The sequence below is a fragment of the Triturus cristatus genome, chromosome 5_2, assembly GCF_964204655.1.
Source record: "Triturus cristatus chromosome 5_2, aTriCri1.1, whole genome shotgun sequence".
NCBI classification, from domain to species: domain Eukaryota; kingdom Metazoa; phylum Chordata; class Amphibia; order Caudata; family Salamandridae; genus Triturus; species Triturus cristatus.
Genome location: NC_140588.1, coordinates 952,641,381 through 952,664,385, shown reverse-complemented (window position 1 = coordinate 952,664,385; position 23,005 = coordinate 952,641,381).

Here is a 23,005-nt window from a genome sequence, read left to right as displayed (position 1 = left end):
GTGGTGGTGGTTTGGGCCTCTGTTTGTTTTTGGCAGTTGCAGGTCAGTGAATGTGTTGTTTTAGTGGTTGTTGGACATGTTTTGTGGCTTTGTGCCATTCGAATTGTGTATTCTTGTGTCGTTTTGGTTTGTCCTGGTTGTGTACGTGCATTTTTAGCGTGTATACGGTGTGTACATGGCCCATTTTGTTGTACAGTGCTGTCCTTGTGTGTGGCTTGGTACGACTCGTACATGCGGTTGTGATGTTGTGGCCTGGGGTGCGCTCCGTACTTAGGATGTTGTGGTGGGGGTACGCTCCATGCATACGCGGGTGGGGGTACGACTCTGACATACACGGGTGTAGATGCACGGGGGTACGACACATACACGGGTGTAGATACACGGGGGTACGACACGTACACGGGTGTACATACACGGGTGGGGGTTCGACACGTACAGGGGTGTACATACACGGGGGGTACGACATGTACAGGGGTGTACATACACGGGGGTACGACACGTACAGGGGTGTACATACACGTGGGGGTACGACACGTACAGGGGTGTACATACACGGGGGTACGACACGTACACGGGTGTAGATACACGGGGGTACGACACGTACACGGGTGTACATACATGGGGGTACGACACGTACACGGGTGTACATACACGGGTGGGGGTTCTACACGTACACGGGTGTACATACACGGGGGTTCGACACGTACAGGGGTGTACATACACGGGGGCACGACACGTACACGGGTGTAGATACACGGGGGTACGACACGTACACGGGTGTACATACACGGGTGGGGGTTCGACACGTACAGGGGTGGACATACACGGGGGGTACGACACGTACAGGGGTGTACATACACGGGGGGTACGACACATACAGGGGTGTACATACACGGGGGTACAACACGTACAGGGGTGTACATACACGGGTGGGGGTTCGACACGTACAGGGGTGTACATATACGGGGGGTACGACACGTACACGGGTGTACATACACGGGTGGGGGTTCTACACGTACATGGGTGTACATACACAGGGGGGTTCGACATGTACAGGGGTGTACATACACGGGGGTACGACACGTACACGGGTGTAGATACACGGGGGTACAACATGTACACGGGTGTACATACACGGGGGGTACGACACATACACGGGTGTACATACACGGGTGGGGGTTCTACACGTACATGGGTGTACATACACGGGGGGTTCGACACATACAGGGGTGTACATACACGGCGGGTACGACACGTACACGGGTGTAGATACACGGGGGTACGACACGTACACGGGTGTACATACACGGGTGGGGGTTCGACACGTACACGGGTGTACATACACGGGTGGGGGTTCGACACGTACAGGGGTGTACATACACGGGGGGTATGACACGTACAGGGGTGTACATACATGGGGGTTCTACACGTACAGGGGTGTACATACACGGGGGTACGACACGTACAGGGGTGTACATACACGAAGGGTACGACACGTACACAGGTGTACATACAGGGGGGGTGTACATACACGGGGGGTGTATATACACGGGGAGTACGACTCGTACGTACGGGGGCTGGGGGAGTGTTGGGATCGTATGCGGGCACATGTCTCCATGGTTGCTATGGGAGTTCGGTGCGGACGGTGTTTTTACCATACGGTTGTAACATCGGACGGACGGGATGGATCGTGATTCCTCGGTCGGACTTCACTTTTCACATTTGTACGGTAATTCGTCCGTGGCCGTGTCGGACATGTTTTCCGACCCGAGGACGTGTGGGGAGTTATTCCCAATGCGATTCGTATGGTCTTTTTCCCATGCGAATCGTAATTGGCAGTTTGTACGGCACTTGTACGATTCGTACGGGAAAAAGACCGGATACGAGTCGTACGGGCCATTTTTTTACCGGATCGTAATTGGCACTTAGATGTCAACAGCTTATACACATGTATACCGCATGAGTTAGGTATGGATGCTAGTCGACATTTCCTAAAAACCTGTGAGTTGTCGTATTTTATGCATACAGAAATGATTTTGCTATGATGTATGCTTGTTTGACTAGCAATTTCTTCATATTTGATAATGTGATTTATCGCCAAACCCAGGGAACAGCAATGGGGACCTGCTTTGCCCCCAGGTATGCAGGTCTGTACCTTGGCTGGAGGGAGAAGCAGGTGGCGGGTAACATCGAAGCCTTTAACCAACATGTCGTCCTCTGGGCTAGGTATATTGATGATGTATTTTGTATCTGGAGAGGGACAGAAATTGAAGCCACAAGTTTTGTGGAAACCCTGAATGACAACAATTTGAATCTAAAGTTTACTTGCACAGTACATAGGAATGAAATTGAATTTCTTGACGTAGAAGTTAAAGGGAGTGACAATAGACTGGAGAGTAGATTTTCCATAAAAGAACTGCTGGCAATAGTTTATTGCATGCAGGGAGCTGGCACCCCATCAACTTAATCAACAGTATACCCTATGGAGAGCTATAAAGGGCGAGGTGAAATTGTAGCTCGGCTACAGCTTTTCAGGAAGAAATGGTGATGATGAAAGTAAGATTCAGTGTTAGGGGATATTCTAAGTAAACAATAGAACAGGCATGTGACAATGTGAAAACAATAAAAAGAGGTGACTTTGTGAAAATAAAAAGTAGAAGCTGCTCCAAAACGCGTCGGGCGTTTTTTGCTACATTAAATAACTAATGAACCACTCTAAGAAGGAATTGGGCTCAGCATTGTTTGTTTACTGACAACGGACTGTTAGGATTACTGAGGTTTGCGACTTCCCCGTGAGCCTGACACCTTTGAGGCAGAGGTACTGCGAAGGATAATATATATAGATCATTTTCACGTTCTCCAAGCCTCCATGTAGCAAGGACTTCACGGCACCATGAAGAAGAGTCTGAGCAGGTAGTTTCTTCTTTTTTCAAATATTCATTCAACCACCATTTGGGTAGAAAACATGGACGGTCTACACGTACAGGGGTGTACATACACGGGGGTACGACACGTACAGGGGTGTACATACACGGGGGGTACGACACGTACACAGGTGTACATACAGGGGGGGTGTACATACACGGGGGGTGTATATACACGGGGAGTACGACTCGTACGTACGGGGGCTGGGGGAGTGTTGGGATCGTATGCGGGCACATGTCTCCATGGTTGCTATGGGAGTTCGGTGCGGACGGTGTTTTTACCATACGGTTGTAACATCGGACGGACGGGATGGATCGTGATTCCTCGGTCGGACTTCACTTTTCACATTTGTACGGTAATTCGTCCGTGGCCGTGTCGGACACGTTTTCCGACCCGAGGACGTGTGGGGAGTTATTCCCAATGCGATTCGTATGGTCTTTTTCCCATGCGAATCGTAATTGGCAGTTTGTACGGCACTTGTACGATTCGTACGGGAAAAAGACCGGATACGAGTCGTACGGGCCATTTTTTTACCGGATCGTAATTGGCACTTAGATGTCAACAGCTTATACACATGTATACCGCATGAGTTAGGTATGGATGCTAGTCGACATTTCCTAAAAACCTGTGAGTTGTCGTATTTTATGCATACAGAAATGATTTTGCTATGATGTATACTTGTTTGACTAGCAATTTCTTCATATTTGATAATGTGATTTATCGCCAAACCCAGGGAACAGCAATGGGGACCTGCTTTGCCCCCAGGTATGCAGGTCTGTACCTTGGGGGCTGTGCCTTCAACTGGACCATCAGTGAGGAAAATGTTTTTACAAAGTTTGAGGTTTGCAAGGGATTCTGGGTAACAGAACCTGGTGAGAGCCACACAAGTCTCCTCGTCCTGCATTCCCCTGGGAGTCTAGTTTTCAGAAATGTATAGGTTTGCTAGGTTTCCTTAGGTGCAGGCTGAGCTAGGGATCAAAATCCTCAGTTAGGCACATTGCATAAAAGGGTCAGTTTTCAATGGAAAAATGTGATGTGCTCAAGCTACGTTGTGGGCAGTTTCCTGTTGTGGGCCTTATGCCTACCCACTCAAGTGAGGTACCATTTTTATTGGGAGACTTTGGGGAATGCTGGAAGTTTTTGGATCCACGCAGATTCCAGAACTTTCCAATCACAGAAATGTGAGGAAAATGTGTTTTTTGTCTTTTCAAAGTTTGAGGTTTGCAAGTGATTCTAGGTAACAGAACCTGATGAGAGCCACACAAGTCCACCCATCCTGGATTCCCCTGGGTATCTACTATTCAAAAATGTATAGGTTTGCTAGGTTTTGTTAGGTGCTGGCTGAGCTATGGTTCAAAATCCACAGCTAGACAATTTGCAAAACAAAGGTCAGTTTTCACTGGAAAAATGTGATGGGTCCAGGTTGTGTTTTGGGCTGTTTCTTTTCAGGGGCACCGGTCTACTCACACAAGTGAGGTACCATTGTCATTGGGAGACTTTGGGAAATACTAGGTGGGTGGAAGTTTGTGGCTCCCTGCAGATTCCAGAACTTTCTATCACAGAAATGTGAGGAAAAACTTTTTTTAAATATAGTTTGAGGTTTGCAAGGGATTCTGGGTAACATAACCGGGTGAAAGCCACACAAGTCATCCCATACTGGATTCCCCTGGGTGACTAGTTTTCACAAATGTACAGGTTTGCTATGTTTTCATAGGTGCCAGCTGATCTAGGGTCGAAAAACCAGAGCTAGGGACTTTGCAAAAAAAGAGTCAGTTTTCACTGGAAACAAATGATGGGTCTATGTTGCGTTTTGGGCCATGTTCTGTTGCGGGCACTATTCCTACCCACACAAGTGAGGTACCATTTTTATCAGGAGATTTAAGGAAATACAGAATAGTAGAACAATTGTTATTGCCAATTGACTTTCTATGCATTTCTCCCTTCCAAATGTAAAACAGTGTGTAAGAAAGATTTAATTTTTCAAAAATGTCCTCTAAGTCACATGCTGGTATAGGTACCCACATATATGGAGTTGTGCAATTAACCACTGCTTATAAACTCCATATTTTGGTACCATTTTGGAAATACATAGTTTTCCTTGATACCTATTTTCCACTCTTTATATTGTACCAAGTGAATTGCTGTATACCCGGTACACAATGAAAAACCATAGCAAGGTGTAGCAGTTAAAGGGTTAAAATGGCAAGACTCTGCTTATATGATAAAAAATGCCACGCTAACAAACAGCAGCTGGATCTCTCTATTATATCTAGATGTTAGTGTCCGACCTCAGAGAAAAACAGGGCACAGTTTTGTATAACCTTGTACGAAAGGTTCAGACTGAATCCCAGAAGAGGAGCCGAATAACAAAACATGTGCTGCCTATTAGTAGAATAATAGTGTGGCACAAAAACGAACATGTTACTTCATAACATGTGCAAGGAAAAAGTGGCCTACAACATGTGCAGTAGGCTAACATAGAGGAGAACTACAGTAGGCCCTATAGGGGACTCACAACAGTTCTTAAATGAACTTTAAATAATTGTCTCTAAAGTATTCGGCAAATGAGTCTAGCACACATTGCAATCCAGTGGGAAGTAAGTCAAAAATAACTGTATCATCTCCATAATACACGCTATGTATATCCTCTTGGTCACTTGGTCAAATTGTGGTATTAGACAACATTCTCAGATGAAAGTTTTTGGAGCGGCAGCAATATGAGAAAATAACAACAATGACAATATACTCCCTTAACCTGCGGGCAGGAATCCAAGATGCAGCTCAGCAGGAAAAGGTCAGGAATCCAAGATGCAGCTCAGCAGCACACCTTTCCCTCTCCTTTAAATGACAATATAAAAGAAACAGCCCCATTTCTCTGTGTACTGTATCTTGTCAAATGAGGATATCCCTGTCCAACATTGGAACTCCACCTCCAGGAACAGATCCCAAGGTTGAGTGAGAAACTGACTCATGACTTGGAGATATTGATACATTTCTACAAGACATCATGACGTTGCACCAGGAACACCTCTGTTTATAATGCATGAGCAATGCAGATGATACAGGCCATAACACACAGGTGCCGTGTCAAGCTGCAAGGCCACATAAGGTGCCTAAAATAACTGGGAATCAACTCCAACTTGCAAGGCGCACACCATATTTCCAAACCAACCACCTGCACGGCATCAACCCCAGCTGCTTCCATTTCGCAACCCAATCTCAAGATAATATGGACACAATATTTTGCTCCCTTGGGCTTCGCATTCACCTCCACAATAAACAATTTACCAACCACAATTTGGCCCATCTTCACATAACACACCCCAACTGTTCTAAGCACCCATCCCACCAGTATTGTATATAGACACATTTTTATTGTTATACTTGCACTTACCTTTTACCTCTATGTCATTGCATGTGCACCTGGACATAAAGATATGTGTATGAAAATAATGTATTGGAATGTGTTAGAGAAATATATAATTTAACATGAATCTCTACATCAAAACACTCACATACATCTATAAATATACCCAAACACCTCAAAGAGTAACAGCATATCCTTGTTAGCTTTGAATTTTTGTTTTTTTTTACATTTTATACATAAACTAAAAAATTAAGGCATCTGAGTTGGGGATGTGTCTATGGCCAAATTGATCACTGACACTATATAGTGGTAGACAATTTGATTGACAAAAATACTGTGTCAAAAATATTGTTCCCCACAATAGTGAACCCCTATACTTATAATGGCAGGTATGAAAATATTGAAAAAAATATTGTTGACACTAATATTGTCTAAAAATAGACAAATGTATTGATTTTTTTAATATAAATAAAGTTAAGTAGTAAATACTAAATATCCTTGCCAGCTAGCTCACAGTGCCACCATGAGTACTCCTAAACCTAGACAGGTAACAAGTGGTTCTGGCAACCACTGATCACCCATGGATCATGGAAACAGATCTAGAGCCCTTTTGCCCAGTCCCTCGCGCTCTCAATCTCTCAGAGAAATATACAAGGAATACACAATGGGACGTTGTCAATGTTTATTGAACCAACGTGATTCTTGTATAGAATATACGTGCTGCAAAGACCAATAGACAGAAGCAAATGAAAGTTATAAGAAGTACCAGAACAGTGAATAGAACAAAAAAGTTCCTCTATCATGCTGAAGCAATGTATATATGCAGGCATATAAATCAATATAGAAATTTGGCATACTACTACCATGCATTCCCTAACCTGTCTAGGGTGTGTGTATGTGGTCTGCCAAGAAACCCCTGTTGCCTGAAAAGAAAAAATGTAAGTGCCCATCTTGGTCACAAGCTGGACACCCTTCGCAGAGATATCAGCAGGCTGCTGGGTCGAAGTTCAGCATGTAGAGACCTAACCAATGTCAACAGAGCGCTTTTCTAACTAAACCCAGAAATGCTTGTTAATTTATAATGAGAAGCATCCTTGTGGATCCTGGACAAGCCAGCATTGTTATGGTCTATAGATAGCCGCATCACCTCATAGATAAATATTAGAACGACATTTGCACAATGTGTGTTGAGGCCTTGTACATGGTGTTCAAGGAGTCGTGATAATGGTTTTGTGAAATGGAATCTGTAAGCAAAGCAGTTTCAGAGTAACTTATCAAGTATTGTCACACAGGTAAATGAGTGTAAAAGGTCTTTGTGTGAAAGGGAAAGGCAATGTTAGAAACACGTACTTGGTGGCACATGCCAGTGTTCCTTCATGGACCTAACTATGACATACAACAGTAACATAATAAAAAATAGAATTATTTTACATTCTATAAATGTTTTGCTATTTTCTATTCTAAATGTATTAAAATGAATATATATATAGCTGTATATATATATTCACTGAAAAAGCCAAAGGTTACAGGAATGTTATAATTAGGCTCAGATTTCACATGCGCAAAACCATGGTATTCAGCAGTTACAGTTACCTGAGCTAACTATACTTTACCCCAGCAATGCACTGCTTATGACCACACATATTACATGACTCATGACATGGTCAGTGACATCACTGATGACATCCCTGATAACATCTCAAATGACATTACTAATGGCATCATCCATTAAACCCCTCACACACCCACTCACACCCCATAAAACCTCCCATACACTTACTCACACACACACAACTACTCAAATAGATGCTCACTCATCCATAGAGCCACTCACACACCCAATCACTCACCTATTCAGCTGCTCACATAGCATCTAACTTACCCATCACCTCACAAACAGCGACTTACTCACCCATATAGCCACTCACTCACCCTTACAGCTACTCACACACCCACTTATTCACCTATACAGTTACTCACAGACCCATTCACTCACCCATACAACCACTTACATATGCATTCACACATTCATACAACCAATCACTAGCCCACTCACTCACCCATAAAGCCACTCATACAGACACTGACTGTGCAATACAGCCCCTCACATAGCCACTCACTTACTCATACACCCACTCATACAGCCACTCCCACACCATACACTCACTTACACACCTAGTCACTCACTCACACAGCCACTTTCACACCCACTCACCCACCCATACAGCCACCCACACAGCCAGTCCCTCACCAATACAGCCACTCACACAGCCACTCACATAACCATATAACCACTCACATGCCCACTCTACACCCATACTACCACTCACACATCCATTCACACACTCTGAAAACCACTCACAAACCCGTTCACAGAACCATACAGCCACTCACATACTCACTGACAGACCTATACAGCCTCTAACACACACACTCACACTGTTATATTCCATAGAGGTACCCCCAATATAGGATCAGGTAACATCCTAACCTTTCACCTATATTCTTCCCCACATTACATACATAACGGTTCTTAGGGACTGACCTTTTACCTAGATGCGACACGGCACACAGAACGCCGGGTTTTCCGTGGTAAAAGCCTCACACATTATTATTTTTTTTTTTATTTTGAAGTTTTTATGTAGTGCGAACATGACCATTGCGGGTATCAGAGCGCTTTACAAGAGTCGTGCATAGGGAACAAAAGGAACATATGAAAACATAGGTAAGAATTGAAATACAGGTCTTAGTTGAATGGATGCAAATGTACAAGACTTTACATAGGTCTAGATTTGGAACAAAAAGAACGTATGAATACATAGTTAAAAATTGAGATACAGATTTCAGTTGCGTAGATACAAGTGTACAAGATTTAACATACGGATCTCACTTGCGTAGATTCAGATGTACCAAGATTCATGAGAATTTCTTTAAAAGTAGGGATTTTACTTCTTTTTTAAAAGAGATGAGAGAAGGGTTCCGTCTAGTTTCAGGGGGCAGTGCGTTCCAAATCCTAGGAGCGATTCCAGAGAAGGCACGGTTGTAAGTTTTCTTTTTGGTAAAGCGTTGTGGTTTCAGAAGAAGATTGCTGAAACTTCTAGAGGATCTGTTTCTACAAGATAGCACCAGTTTTTGGGCCAGGTATCTCTGGGTATTGTGATGTATGGCTTTGTAAGTCATGCAGGCAATTTTCAGCTGAATTCTGGTTTCGAAAGGAAAACCAGTTAAGAGTTTTGAGGCCAGGGGTAATATGAGAGTTTCTTTTTGAGCCCATGATTAGCCTAGCCGCTGAGTTGAGCGAAGCTCTTAGAGGGGCGGTTTATGCTCTGGGAAGACCGCTTAGTGTTGCACTCCCATAGTCAAGTCTTGGGATTACTAATGCTTGAACAGCCAGTTTAAAGTCATTTGTGGGAAGGAATGGTTTTAGTTTTCTCAGGCTGTTGATCTGGATATTTGCACCTTTTGTTGCAGCACTGATATGTTTCTGCATGTTAAGATTTCTATCCAGTATTAGACCTAGCGAGTCAACAATATGAGGTTGGCAATTGAGCGCTGTGAGTTGTTTAATCCATTCTTCGATACTGGTAGTTTTGTTGAGAAGGGCGATTAGGAGGAATTCAGTCTTGAGGGTGTTTAGTTTCAAGTGGTTGTTCACCAGCCAGGTCTGGGTTTTTTCCAGAATTGAATTGAGGGCTGTGATGTTGTCCAAAGAAGTGGTTTTTAAGTATAGTTGGGTTTCGTAAGCATACATATGATAATGGATGTTTGATGAGCTGAGAATTTCAGTCAGGGGTTCCATGAGGCGGTTGAAGAGTGTAGGCGAGAGGGATGATCCCTGTGGAACTCCTACAGTGACTGGTACGGCCATAGATAGGGATTGATTAACCTTACATTTTTGGGATCTATTTTGGAGGAAAGCGGTGAACAAATTTAGGACTGACCCTGATAGGCCCATTCTAAATCTTAGAAGGTCTAGAAGATTATCATGTTTGACGGTGTTGAATGCCGTGGAGAAATCAAGAAGGATTAGTAGACAGGCTTTGTTTTGGTCAAGGATTTTTAGTGCGTCATCTGTTATGTGAGTCATGACCAATTCCGTACTGTGCCCTGCACGAAAGCCGGATTGGAATTGGTTGAAACGGTCAATGTGGTTACCCAGTTGGCTATTGCCACATTTTTCGAGGAGTTTGGCCAGAGTTGGAATGTTAGAGATTGGGCGGTAGTTATTCAGGTAAGTGTGGTCTGCCGTTGGTTGTCATGTGTGGGGCTGTTGCAGATTTGGGTGAGGTTTAGGTCCGTGAGAATGTCTTTGAGGCTATTGACTATGGGGTCATTGATGTAGTTCCAATGGAGATTGAGATCTCCGAGGAATATTTAGGCAATCTGGGGACCGGTATCTGTTGATACGATATCCATGAATTGTTCGGCAAAAATGAGGTTGTCGCCTGGGGGCTGGTAGAATGTGTGTAAAGAGCAAACTGGTTTGTTGTTGCTTATGATGTCCATGCAGAAGTATTCACATGATGAAAGTAATGGAGAATGTGATCGGTTCACTGATAGATTATTTCGGTGAATGCAGGCAATACCGCCCCCTGGTCTATCAGATCTATCAAGTCTGATGATTTCGTGATTTGGGGGGGACCAATCAATCAATCAATCAATCAATCAATCAATCAATAATTCGTAGAGCGCACTACCTACCCGCAAGGGTTTCAAGGCGCTGAGGGAGGGTAGAAGGGGGGTGCTGTTGCTACTGGTCAAACAGCCAGGTCTTGAGTTGTCTCCTGAAGGCTAGAAGGTCTTCGGTTTGTCGTAGGATGAGGGGGAGGGTGTTCCAGGTCTTGGCGGCGCGGTGGGAGAAGGATTTGCCTCCGGCTGTGGTTCTATGGATGCGTGAGATGGTAGCCAGCGAGAGGTCTGCGGAGCGGAGTTTCCTGTTGGGTACGTAGAAGGAGAGTCGACTGTTGAGATAAGCTGGGCCGGTCTTGTGGAGTGCCTTGTGTGCGTGGATCAGGAGTTTGAAGGAGATTCTTTTGTCGACAGGGAGCCAGTGCAGGTTCCTCAGGTGGGGGGTGATGTGATCGCGGCGCGGGACGTCGAGGATCAGGCGTGCGATGGCATTCTGGATTCTTTGCATTCTGTTGATGAGCTTGGTGGGGGCTCCGGCATAGAGGGCGTTTCCGTAGTCGAGTCTGCTGCTGACTAGGGCCTGGGTGACTATTTTCGTTGTGTCTGTTGGGATACATCTGTAGATCTTGCGGAGCATACGGAGGGTGTTGAAGCAGGTGGAGGAGACAGCGTTGACTTGTTTGGTCATGGTGAGTTTCGAGTCGATGATGACTCCCAGGTTGCGTGCGTGGTTGGTGGGTGCGGGGGGTGTCCCCAGCGACGCGGGCCACCAGGAGTCATCCCATGCTGAGGGGTTGGGCCCGAGGATGAGGATCTCCGTCTTGTCTGTGTTCAGCTTAAGGCGGCTATCCTCCAGAATGTCTAGGATAGAAGTAGATGATTCAGTTAACCAAGTTTCAGTCAATATTAGGAGGTCTGGTTCATGAGTAAGTATGAGGTCTGCTATGTCAGCTGCGTGTCTTGAAGCTAATCTACAGTTGAGTAGGATGCATTTGAGATGTGGCTTAATGGTGTATGCATGAGGATTCTTGGAAACTCAGCAGGACTACCATCTACTGTATAATAACTATGTATAAAGTTCATTCCTGACATCATCCTAAGTCCGACAGGTGGCACAGCAAGGTAGAACCACATGGGGGACCTTGTGTTATAAACATCACATCTTGCTGAGACAAACAGAGGGGATCAGGATTTCCCTGCCGACACACACTGATGCGAGACGCTGAGGTTCCTGCATGGAGATACTCCAGCTCACAGTGGTCTAACATCCCTTGTGGGGTGTACAGCTCGAGACCAAGACAGTCTCTCACTTCAGGTAATGGGGTTGACTTTATCTTAGTGGGATTTTTGGCTTAACAACTACATACATGCTAGGTCCATACTGTTTATTCTGTGTATCTCCCTGAGACTAAGTGAGCACAAGTGACTGAGTGAAAAGTAATACACTGTTTCCATGGTCCTGAGGGATCAGGGTTGTCATGTTCGATAGTTGCCAAGAACTATTCACTCCTTGGTAAGAGGAGTTTCTAGTGGCACTGTGAGCTAGCTGGTATACAGGCCAAAATATCCGGTTGGGGTGTCTGGAATCAGTCTGGACACCAAGCCCACAGTGTATTTTGTTAAAACGTTCAGATCTTGTATAGGTTTTATAGGAACTACACGGCATGGTGCCGCTAATTTTGGTTGGGTACTTATTTAAAGGTCAAATCTGAGTAGTTCAGCAGTGCTATTCTCAGAGACCCCTACGCACATTTCCCCAGAGATGTCTGGAGTGGGAGGGAACAAAAATCTGCTGCAGCTGAGTAGGAAAAATCCTATGTATTGGCTGTTGGTTTAATCAAGCTCGAAGGACACATTGTTCCTATTGTGCATAACACTTATCTCAGTTCTCTTGAAAAACTCTACTAACTCATAACAACGACTGAGAAGGGAGACACTGTACTTGAAATGCATATAACAGAGGAAGAAGAAGATGCAGATGCAATACATCTTTCAGAAAATGTTAGAAATGCCATCACCCTAAAACTAGCTTCATATGGTTTAACAGCTAGGAGTGGGTCAGTAACATTTGTGATTGAGGCACACAAATCATTTAGAACAGAGGTAGTCTATTCATCGGTTACATTCCCACAGGTAAATGCACTAACAAAGACATTTCATTATTACACAGAGGATGAAATACCGGATGAATATTGCCCATAAGAGGACATTGAAGTTCCGCTCACTTACCAGGAGCATTTATAATAGTTTAAAAGTCCCTTACCTCATACAAGAAATAAAGTAAGACTCGGTCCTCTCGGAAGCAAGAGACTTACTTACACAGCATAAAGAACTAATAAAACTTTACAGAAACATGACACAGTTCGTGATGTGGACACTCACAGTTCAGCCAGCAACGGCTACACCAACAGGTCCGATTCAAACATCGACAACCAAAATTACACCACAAACATTACACGCAGTGATGGGTAAAATGCGCACTAAACGTGAACAAATGCCATTTTGGGTGGCTCAAAAAATAACACAGCTAGAGGCAGTATTTCGAAACACCAGCCCACATGAAAAACACAGAATGTTAATTTGCTTGCCCATGGGGATAACACCACAGATAGAAGATTGTACCTCTTGGGCTACAGTTTTCACTGATATATATATACCAGAACTCATAGTTTCCCGTCATTAGCAGTAATACCAGATGTATTAAGACAAATACAGAACGAGTATGGAGCAGAACCTGCTCTGAACTCAGGGATGAAGTTACTAGGTAATTTTACCCAGGTATCAGCTATAATATTAGCACATATTAAAGGGGAAGCAGCATCGGTGGCAATTTGCCAACGCCTAAGGGAGTTCTCTCCTCTACAACAAGAACATGAATTACCCAAAATAATTGAAACTGCTTATGCAGAATTAGGCAGAGGCAGTTGGGGGCTAGAGCAATAAAACCTCAACTAATGGGTGGTCCCGAAAAGGATATCTTTAAGCAAGCACCTGCTTCTTCAAAGAAGAAATGGGATAATAACAAACAACAAAAGAATAAGGACAATAGATCTCAATCCAGAGGTATGTCTCCTCAACAGGAGCCCTCTGAAAGAAGGTATAACCTTAGGAATAGGGACAACATTGGGAAACCTGACAGGTATCAAAACACTGATACATGTTCCTCTCGTTCTTTTCAGGGATCAGCGAAAAACTCAGAGAGGGAAGGACGGTCAGAACACAGACAAGAAGAGCGCACAAAGTCCAGAGACGCACAACGCACATCAGACTACGCTTCCAAGAAATAAGAGAAACCTCAAGCAAAACCTTAATTCAAAAAGAAGAAAGTAGCAGGTCTCAAAGTTAGACATGCCCAGAATTCTGAGCACTAAACTACTGAACGGGGAATGGGCTCTGACAATGCTAGAACGTGCAGCAGAAGTAACAATAGCTTGCCAGATCCTAATGGAATTTCTGGTGACAGCAGAGTTGAGTGAAAATATCACGGTGGAAACGCCTGATACTAGGGTAAGTGTCTCACATAGGTTACATGAAATAACACTAAAAATGGAAGCTCAAAAAAATGAAAGGTCTCTTGGGAGAACCTGACTTTTGTCTACGACATTCTTTTAGCTAAAAGAGATTAGCTACCTACTATTGTTATGGAGTGTCCAAAGGGATAAACGGTAATTATGCCAGCCTTTTCCGACCTTGTTCCCCAATACTTAAAACACACATATGCGTGGGAATGGGCAGTAGCCCTTGCTCCTGCACTATATCGCAACCATGTTGGGTGGGATGAAGAGTCCACTCAGCGCGTGATACCATTAAAATCTACTCCAACTCTACAGAGACAATACCCGATAAAACAGGAAGCGAAAGTACTGGTCAGGGAGATCTTAGATCAACTTGAATACCAAGGTGTGATTGAAACGTGCACCTCTTCAATGAAAAATCCTTTGTTTCCCGTAATGAAACCCAATATTTCATATCATCTAGTTTTAGATTGCAGACATCTGAGCTCATGCACAAAAACATTTGCAGTACAGAACGCACACAGTGCCGCATGAATGAATAACATTGTGCGGAAAAAATACAAAACTGTACTAGATATTTTGAATGTATTCTTTTGTCAAAATATAGCGCCTTAGAGCAGATACTTGACAGCATTCGAAGCGCTTGGCTCACAGGGTCAATTTTGTCAACTCCCCCATGGGTATAAGAATAGCCCAGGGATGTTTTCCGCTAGGGTAACTGAGTAACTTCAGAATTTGGGCGAGGAGGCATTGTCCTATGTAGATGATTTTTATCTAATGAATGACGACCTGGAGGAACACTTGACCAGGGTGGATGCCATAATTTTGGGATGCGCATCTGAAGGCTAAAAATTCTACTTTAAAAAATCAAAAATAGCCCACTTCAATGTCCTATTTCTGGGATATGGGCTTTCAAGTGAAGAAAAAAGAATGACAGCTAACTTTAGAAAAGTGTGCGCTGCTCCAACCTCCAAAATCATTGAAAAATGTACAATCTATACGGGGATTCCTGAATTTTAGCAGAAAATTCATTTTGGATTATGCAGAAAAGGTAAAAACTTTCTACGATCTCATGAGACCTGATTTTTCAGTTAGGCAATGGAAACAGGGACACACAGACACCCTTCGTTCCTTACAAGCTGACATGATAGCATCCAAATGCTTACAGACACGAGTAAATGTCAGCAATCTAGTAATCCATATAGTTGCGGGTCTCTCTGGGTACACCTACTTAACATACAATGAAGGTGAAACTGTCCCAATAGCATACAAATCACACTTGTACACAAATGCTGAGATTCGTGTTGCATCTACAGAAAAAATTATGACAGCCGTAAAGACTGCTGTAGTGTGAGAAAAATCACTGGCTCAGGGGAAAACAAATTATTGTTGTGACTCCAGTACCAGCCTTAGAGGCTGCAACAAAGGCAAGCGTTCTGAATGATAAAGCCTTACATCAGAGAAAGATACAATGGGGTAATTCTCTCACTGCATCAGATGTAGAATACAGATGCAACCCAAGTTTAAACACACAAGCATTCCTGCAATAAGAACAAGAATATCCTCTACCGAATGAAATTATGCCTCTAGGCCAGTATGAATACATAATTTACACTGACAGATCTGCACAGCCGGCCATAGGAAGTAAACAACAATATAGCCCCATATGTGTGATTGTTGAAGGTCGGATGAAGGATGGCAAGTTCCATCCAAGCTGTGCAAAGACTCAGTCTCTTGGAGACTGCACTGCTCAGTTGGCAGAACAAAAAGCTCTTTTAAAGGCACTGATTAATACAGATCTAGAATTCACCACATTAATTGTGTGCGATTCCGTTTACTTTGTCATATTTACTATTGGGGACAAAATGGGTTCAAAGACGCAAAGATGGCACAATTAAGCACAAAATGCTATGAGAACAGGTAGCTAAGTTGAAAAACAAACTACCAAGAGCTCATGTGATTCACACACGGAGTCATCAATGTGATGACGTTCACGTTGAAGGGAATTCATTGGCTGATTAAGCCGCAAAGGGGGCAGTACGAACTGCGTCTATAGCTGCAATTACTTGTTCAAAAACGAGAATAGACGGACAGATACTGATAGCTGTCCTTGCATCCCGCAAAGACAATAAGGCATTGCCAAAATGTTTTCCACTCAAGTACTCCTACAAGTTAGATGCAAACAACGTTCCATTCGCTCAGATTCCAGGAGTGGGGGATAGAGTAATACCAAACATGGATCTCAGATTAGGCTTAATATGAGCTGCACACAAGGGTTTGGGTTCTGCACATGCAGGAGTTAAGGCGACTGTTTCTTTATTGAAACAACGCTATTGGTGGCCAGGGTGAATGTTTTGATTTGTTCTGCATTCCGTCTATCAATTGTGTATCTTTTGCTTTCTCGCCCTACGTGCGCCAGGTATGCCCAGACGTGGGTCCTGGGCTCACTGTGCCACTGGAATCAAGCTATCCTGGCTGAAGAGGGGTGAAACCCCGAAACCGGTCCTAGGATGCTTGTTTCTGGGCCTGGGAGGACCTGACTTGGCAGTTCAGGCTGGACTGTTCCCATGAGGCACAGGGTCAAGACTGATTTGCATATGTCCAGGTCTAAACTGGGGTGGCATGGTGAGCAAAAGAAAGATGGATTTAACCCAGATCTCTTGACTGGGGGTGAATGTTTTGATTAGTTCTGCATTCCGTCTATCAATTGTGTATCTTTTGCTTTCTCGCCCTAAGTGCGCCAGGTATGCCCAGACGTGGGTCCTGGGCTCACTGTGCCACTGGAATCAAGCTATCCTGGCTGAAGAGGGGTGAAACCCCGAAACCGGTCATAGGATGCTTGTTTCCGGTCCTGGGAGGACCTGGCTTGGCAGTTCGGGCTGGACTGTTCCCATGAGGCACAGGGTCAAGAATAATTTGCATATGACCAGGGCTAAACTAGGGTGGCTTGGTGAGCAAAAGAATGATGGATTTAAGCCAGATCTCTTGACTGGGGGTGAATGTTTTGATTTTTTCTGCATTCCATCTATCAATTGTGTATCTTTTGCTTTCTCGCCCTAAGTGCACCAGGTATGCCCAGACGTGGGTCCTGGGCTCACTGTGCCACTGGAATCAAGCTATCCTGGCTGAAGAGGTGTGAAACCCCGAAACCGGTCCTAGGATGCTTGTTTCCGGTCCTGGGAGGACCTGGCTTGGCAGTTCGGGCTGGACTGTTCCCATGAGCTCAGGGTCAAGACTGATTTGCATATGGCCAGGTCTAAACTGGGGTGACATGGTAAGCAAAAGAATGATAGATTTAACCCAGATCTCTTGACTGGGGGAGAATGTTTTCATTTGTTCTGCATTCCGTCTATCAATTGTGTATCTTTTGCTTTCTCGCCCAGGGTTAACAAAGCAGACCAAAGATTATGTCTTGAAGTGCGACATCTGTCAACAGATGAAGGGCTCAACCATAACACGTCCAACGCAGATACCATTATTGATATCAGACAGACCTCTCACGTGTGTCTATTTGGACCACTGTGGCCCCTTACAATATGATGGGGCTTACAAGTACATAATGGTTGCAGTGGATTCATGCTCAAGATTCCTATGGGTATGGCCTCAGTGTTTGGCTGATGCTCAAACTGTTATCAAACATTTGCGTGTCTTTATAGGGACATACGCAGTTGGCACATTGCATTCTGACCGTGGGCCCACGTTTAGCTCTAGGGCTTGCAAGGAGGCCATGGGAAATTTGGGTGTAGCATTGCGGTACTCCTTTCCGTACCATCCCGAGGAAAATTTGGTTCTGGAGAGGAAAAACCGGGACTTAAAGCAATCATTAACAACCAGAGTATTAGGTGAAAAGAGAAAGGAGAAAAGATTTGTCTCCATTGATCTGATAAAACCACAGTATGTGGCCGATACTGAATGGTATGCCTCATGGACTCCTGAGTAGCCGATGACCTCCTCTCGCTACTATACAGGAAGTTCAGACAGAAAGGCTCATCACGTTTGAAGAGTCTCCTATATGGAATGATGGACTATGCAATAATGCCATGGAACTCATTCCTCTTGATACAGAAAATCAAAATCAAAATGAAAGACAAATTTGAATTCGACCTAACACTGATGTCTACATAAACATGCCTCAAAAAGAGCCATCTACGAGTTCAACAAAACCTGCTGAGCTATCAAAAATAGATCAAACTGCTTCTGGCTATTTCATCGATTTTTATACTTTTCTTTGGATCCAAGTGAACCTGAAACAACGCCAGCCCCAATATCTCGCAAACAACAAATCAAAGACTTCTTCACCTTCCTTAAAAAGACTTACCTGGTGTCACCTTTGATAAAACTTTGGATAACCACCGGGATACTTTTCTTTCTTTTCAGGATAGGCTGAGTAGCTGTCTTTTGCTTACTTATTAATGGAACTTACCTTCGCCAAAGCACTGCAGCATAAAAAGTGAACTTAATACTAAAACCTCACGTTTCATCACAATGTAAATAAAGAGACTTGTCATCAGTGAACATTACAGCAGTTCCTATACCTGATGGTACAGTATGGGACAAGGTTGATTATGATATATATGGCCTGACCAAACTTTGAAAAATACCTCATTTATTTAAAATTTCCTTAAATTATATCATAACCTCCAGTACGTTTTCCGATGATTGGGATTTTGAAACTGTAAATAACATGTTGTCTGACTTAGAACAATCTACCGCATTTTCTAGCAATGAATTGTTAGAGGACACATCAGACTTTAACACAATGTATTGTTATCAACATTATGGTCATCATTTTCTACACAAATCGAGCACCCCAAGAAATGTTTTCATATATCGCCAATGGTAAATTTGCCCTAAACCACCGAAAATTAGTTCGAAAACGTTTTTACTGAAATGTTCATATTTTTCAGGGTTTAATGTTTCAGACCCAACCTCATATTACTATAAGGTTGCACCTACATACCAACAGAAAAAAATGCTCACCAACACCAAACAAATTTACTCTGCTTCCTTTATTACCCAAATGTCTGGACAGGGTTTCGACTTATGGAAGGACACTGCATACTTAAACTCAGTCTGTGGTTCGAGGGATTGGCAAGCCCAGGGAACAGAAGCGCTATTTAGAGCATGCCTCATTCCTCAGCAGATGATAGTTCTAAATGAAACTGTGCAACAAACTTCCTGTCTTGGTATAGCCAAGAATAAGGACTTGAACACACCTCGGATTCCTATACCAGCACATACCGATGGAAATATTACATCAGATAAAGGGCTACAATAGATGACATTCTACAATACAATAGATCAGACCCCAATTGGAAGGGATGGTTGGTTTGGCCCACAGACCCTAACAGATGTCAAGAAATATTCATGAGTACCACCGAATGGTTCAGTATCCATAGGCCAGACCCACGCTATGTACAAAGAGAACATTTGGGGGTGGTGACATCATATAGTGTTGGGAAGTTATGCCTCGATTGGCTAAAGACCTCATTACTACAACAGGTCAAACAACACTTATCCTTACTGACAGAGGATGTGGACCTACAGGATTTTTTACTTGGTCCCAGAAAGCCACGTCAAAAACGTTTCTATTATGCTGTCTTTAATGAAATTTGGAAAATCTCCCAACAGGAAGCAGCAGAGAGATATACGAGAAATAGATAGGATTAACCTAGAAAAGGTGTTAGCCGTAGTTGACAATGGCATGACTACGTTAACTTCCAGGATTTATTCACTGGGCAACATTGTATCTTCTGCTATTGATGTACTAGAACAAGATTTGTCCATACTACAGCACGGGCAATCACAATTGTATTCTATTAGGTTATTGAGCTGGACGCTGCAATCATTGCACGCAGATCAAGTGCCTTGGCGTTTTAACAACAGTACGTCACTGATTTCTGCATACAATCTAACGAAAAACAGATGAAAATGGCACAAAGGGGAGCAAAATATACAATGCTGCGTATTGAAAAACTGGACAGATTACCTTTTACTGTGGCAGAATCATCACCCACTGAATGGTTAATCCATGGCCATATAACATTACTAGTCACAACTTTCCAATTTCACTATTGCCTAGGACAACAAAAGTCAGGCAGATATGAAGAAATGGGTAGGCAATTTATTAATACATTTTGGGAATTACCTACAGATTTTAATGCAGGAGTGAGGATCTTGAAGTGCTTCTAAGTGGTACAAACTTTGAGAATGCTTTAAGTGGATCTCTCATATGCCAGGATTTTCTGCTACACGGGGCCTGCAATGGTTCAGTTGCGAACCTATCCTGTCATTTGAGGGGTTCCCCAGCAGCCGTGATTACCCCGGTATTCAAGCTACTTTCAAATGGGAGTTACTTGATGCTGAACGATCAAGGTTGTTGTGGGATGCTTCTGGCCATCGCATATCTAGTCACCGTGAGCTCCAGGGTTACTTGCTATATGCAAGTATTGTTTCCACCGACACACACAGCTATGGCCTTCGTTGAATGTTTTGTTGAATGTTGAATGTTTCCTTTAAACCGTTTGATACTCTGAACAGAATGAAAGCCATGCTTTTACAGAAATCTGTGCCCTTAACCTCCGCCGGGGAGAGTTTTGATCTCCAAGTAGCAAGGTCCTCGGCTGAGATACAGGCACTAATACGTACGAACTGCCCTTTCCATTTCCCAGAAATGGCAAATCATATCTTTCACATGTCTGATACAACGGATGTAGTACACCTATTTAAGACCATAGGTTCGGGACAATTAAGCACCTTTCAGACGATCCTCGGAGTTATACCAAATTTTTTGCAGTCCGTATTCGGAAGCATTTTTGGAGGACTTCTGCAGATCCTGTTTCTAATATCAGGTATCTTGATTGTAATTTTTCTGCTACCCAATGGATGTCCCAGTCACCAAGGAGATGGAAACAGTGCTCCAGGAGCATAAATATCGCGATCGCTTGGTACAACATCTGGGCACATGTCGCCCATGGGAACTGAGCGCCTCTTGGGTCCTGTCATTTAGACCAGTGTGGATAGACTGCCTTCTACCTGTTCTCCGATGCCTGTTCTGCGGAGTAGAATGCGTGTTGGATCACTGTCTGACACTTCCATCAGTTGTGCAAATGGACGTTGATGCTTTACTGGACCTGATAACGGCCCATGCTCTGCAGTGTCCCCAGCATATTCCTATGTTGATGGCGGCATTCCACATGAACTCTCCTGCTCCTGTTTGAATGGATACCGGCTCCTACACTGACACCCAGGCCTTGGATGGAACACAGGCTGCCCCAGCATCGGCTGCAGGCAGTACGAAAGATCATCTGTGCTCAATTGACGTGATCTGCGAGGAGTTACAAGGGTCGTCATCTGCGGAGGCAGGCAGCAGTTGTGTTGTGTCTACAAGCCAGGACACATAAACATTGACTCATCATGTGCTGGGAAAAAAATTATTTTTTGAAAACAAACTCAAATTGGAACTCCAAAACTAATTGACACTTTTTATGACCTGCATGGCTTTCCGATGCTTGTAGTAGTTTAAACTATATATACGGACACATTAGAGCTATTTTTGCAAAACTATTGTTTTACTATAGTTGCTTGTGTACCAGTACCTAGACAGCCTAGTAGTACATTAGAATTTAGTTGTATATTCCACTCGGATGAGGAGTGGTTGTTATATTCCATAGAGGTGCCCCAATATAGGCTTAGGTAACATCCTAACCCTTCACCTATTTTATTCCCTACATTACATAAATAATGGTTCTTAGGGACTGACTTTTTACCTAGATACGACACTGCACACAGAACGCAGGATTTTCCCTGGTAAAAGTCTCATACATTATGCATGAGGATTGTTGGAAACTCAGCAGGACTACCATCTACTGTATAATAACTATGTATAAAGTTCATTCCCACCATCATCCTAAGTCCAACAAGTGGCACAGCAAGGTAGAACCCCTGGGGAGACCTTTCGGTATATAAACATCACATCTTGCTGAGACTAACAGAGGAGATCAGGATTTCCCTGCCGACACACACTGATGCGAGACACTGAGGTTCCTGCATGTAGATACTCAAGCTTGCAGTGGTCTAACATCCCTTGTGGGGTGTACAGCTCGAGACCAAGATGGGGTCCCACAGTCTCTCACTTCAGGTAATGGGGTTGACTTTATCCTAGAGGGATTCTTGGCTTAACACCTACATACATGCTAGGTACACATAGGTATATCTAGTTCGGGCGAGCATTGTAGGAGTACGCATTTTATTGTCATGTATTTTATTTACTTGCCTGTATTTATGATTATAGCAAAATGGTTGAAATCTACCATCCTTTTACTTCCCTAGTGCTTCTAATCATTTAAATCTGTTACTGTCTAATGATTGTTTCAGCACTTTTTCCACAGTCTTGAGGGATCAGGGTTGTCATGTTCGATAGGTGCCAAGAACTATTCTGTCCTTGGTAAGAGGAGTTTCTAGTGGCACTGTGAGCTAGCTGGTATACAAACCAATATTTTTGGTGGGTGTGTCTGGAATCAGTCTGGACATCAAGTCTGCAGTGTATGTTGTCCAAACACGCAGATCC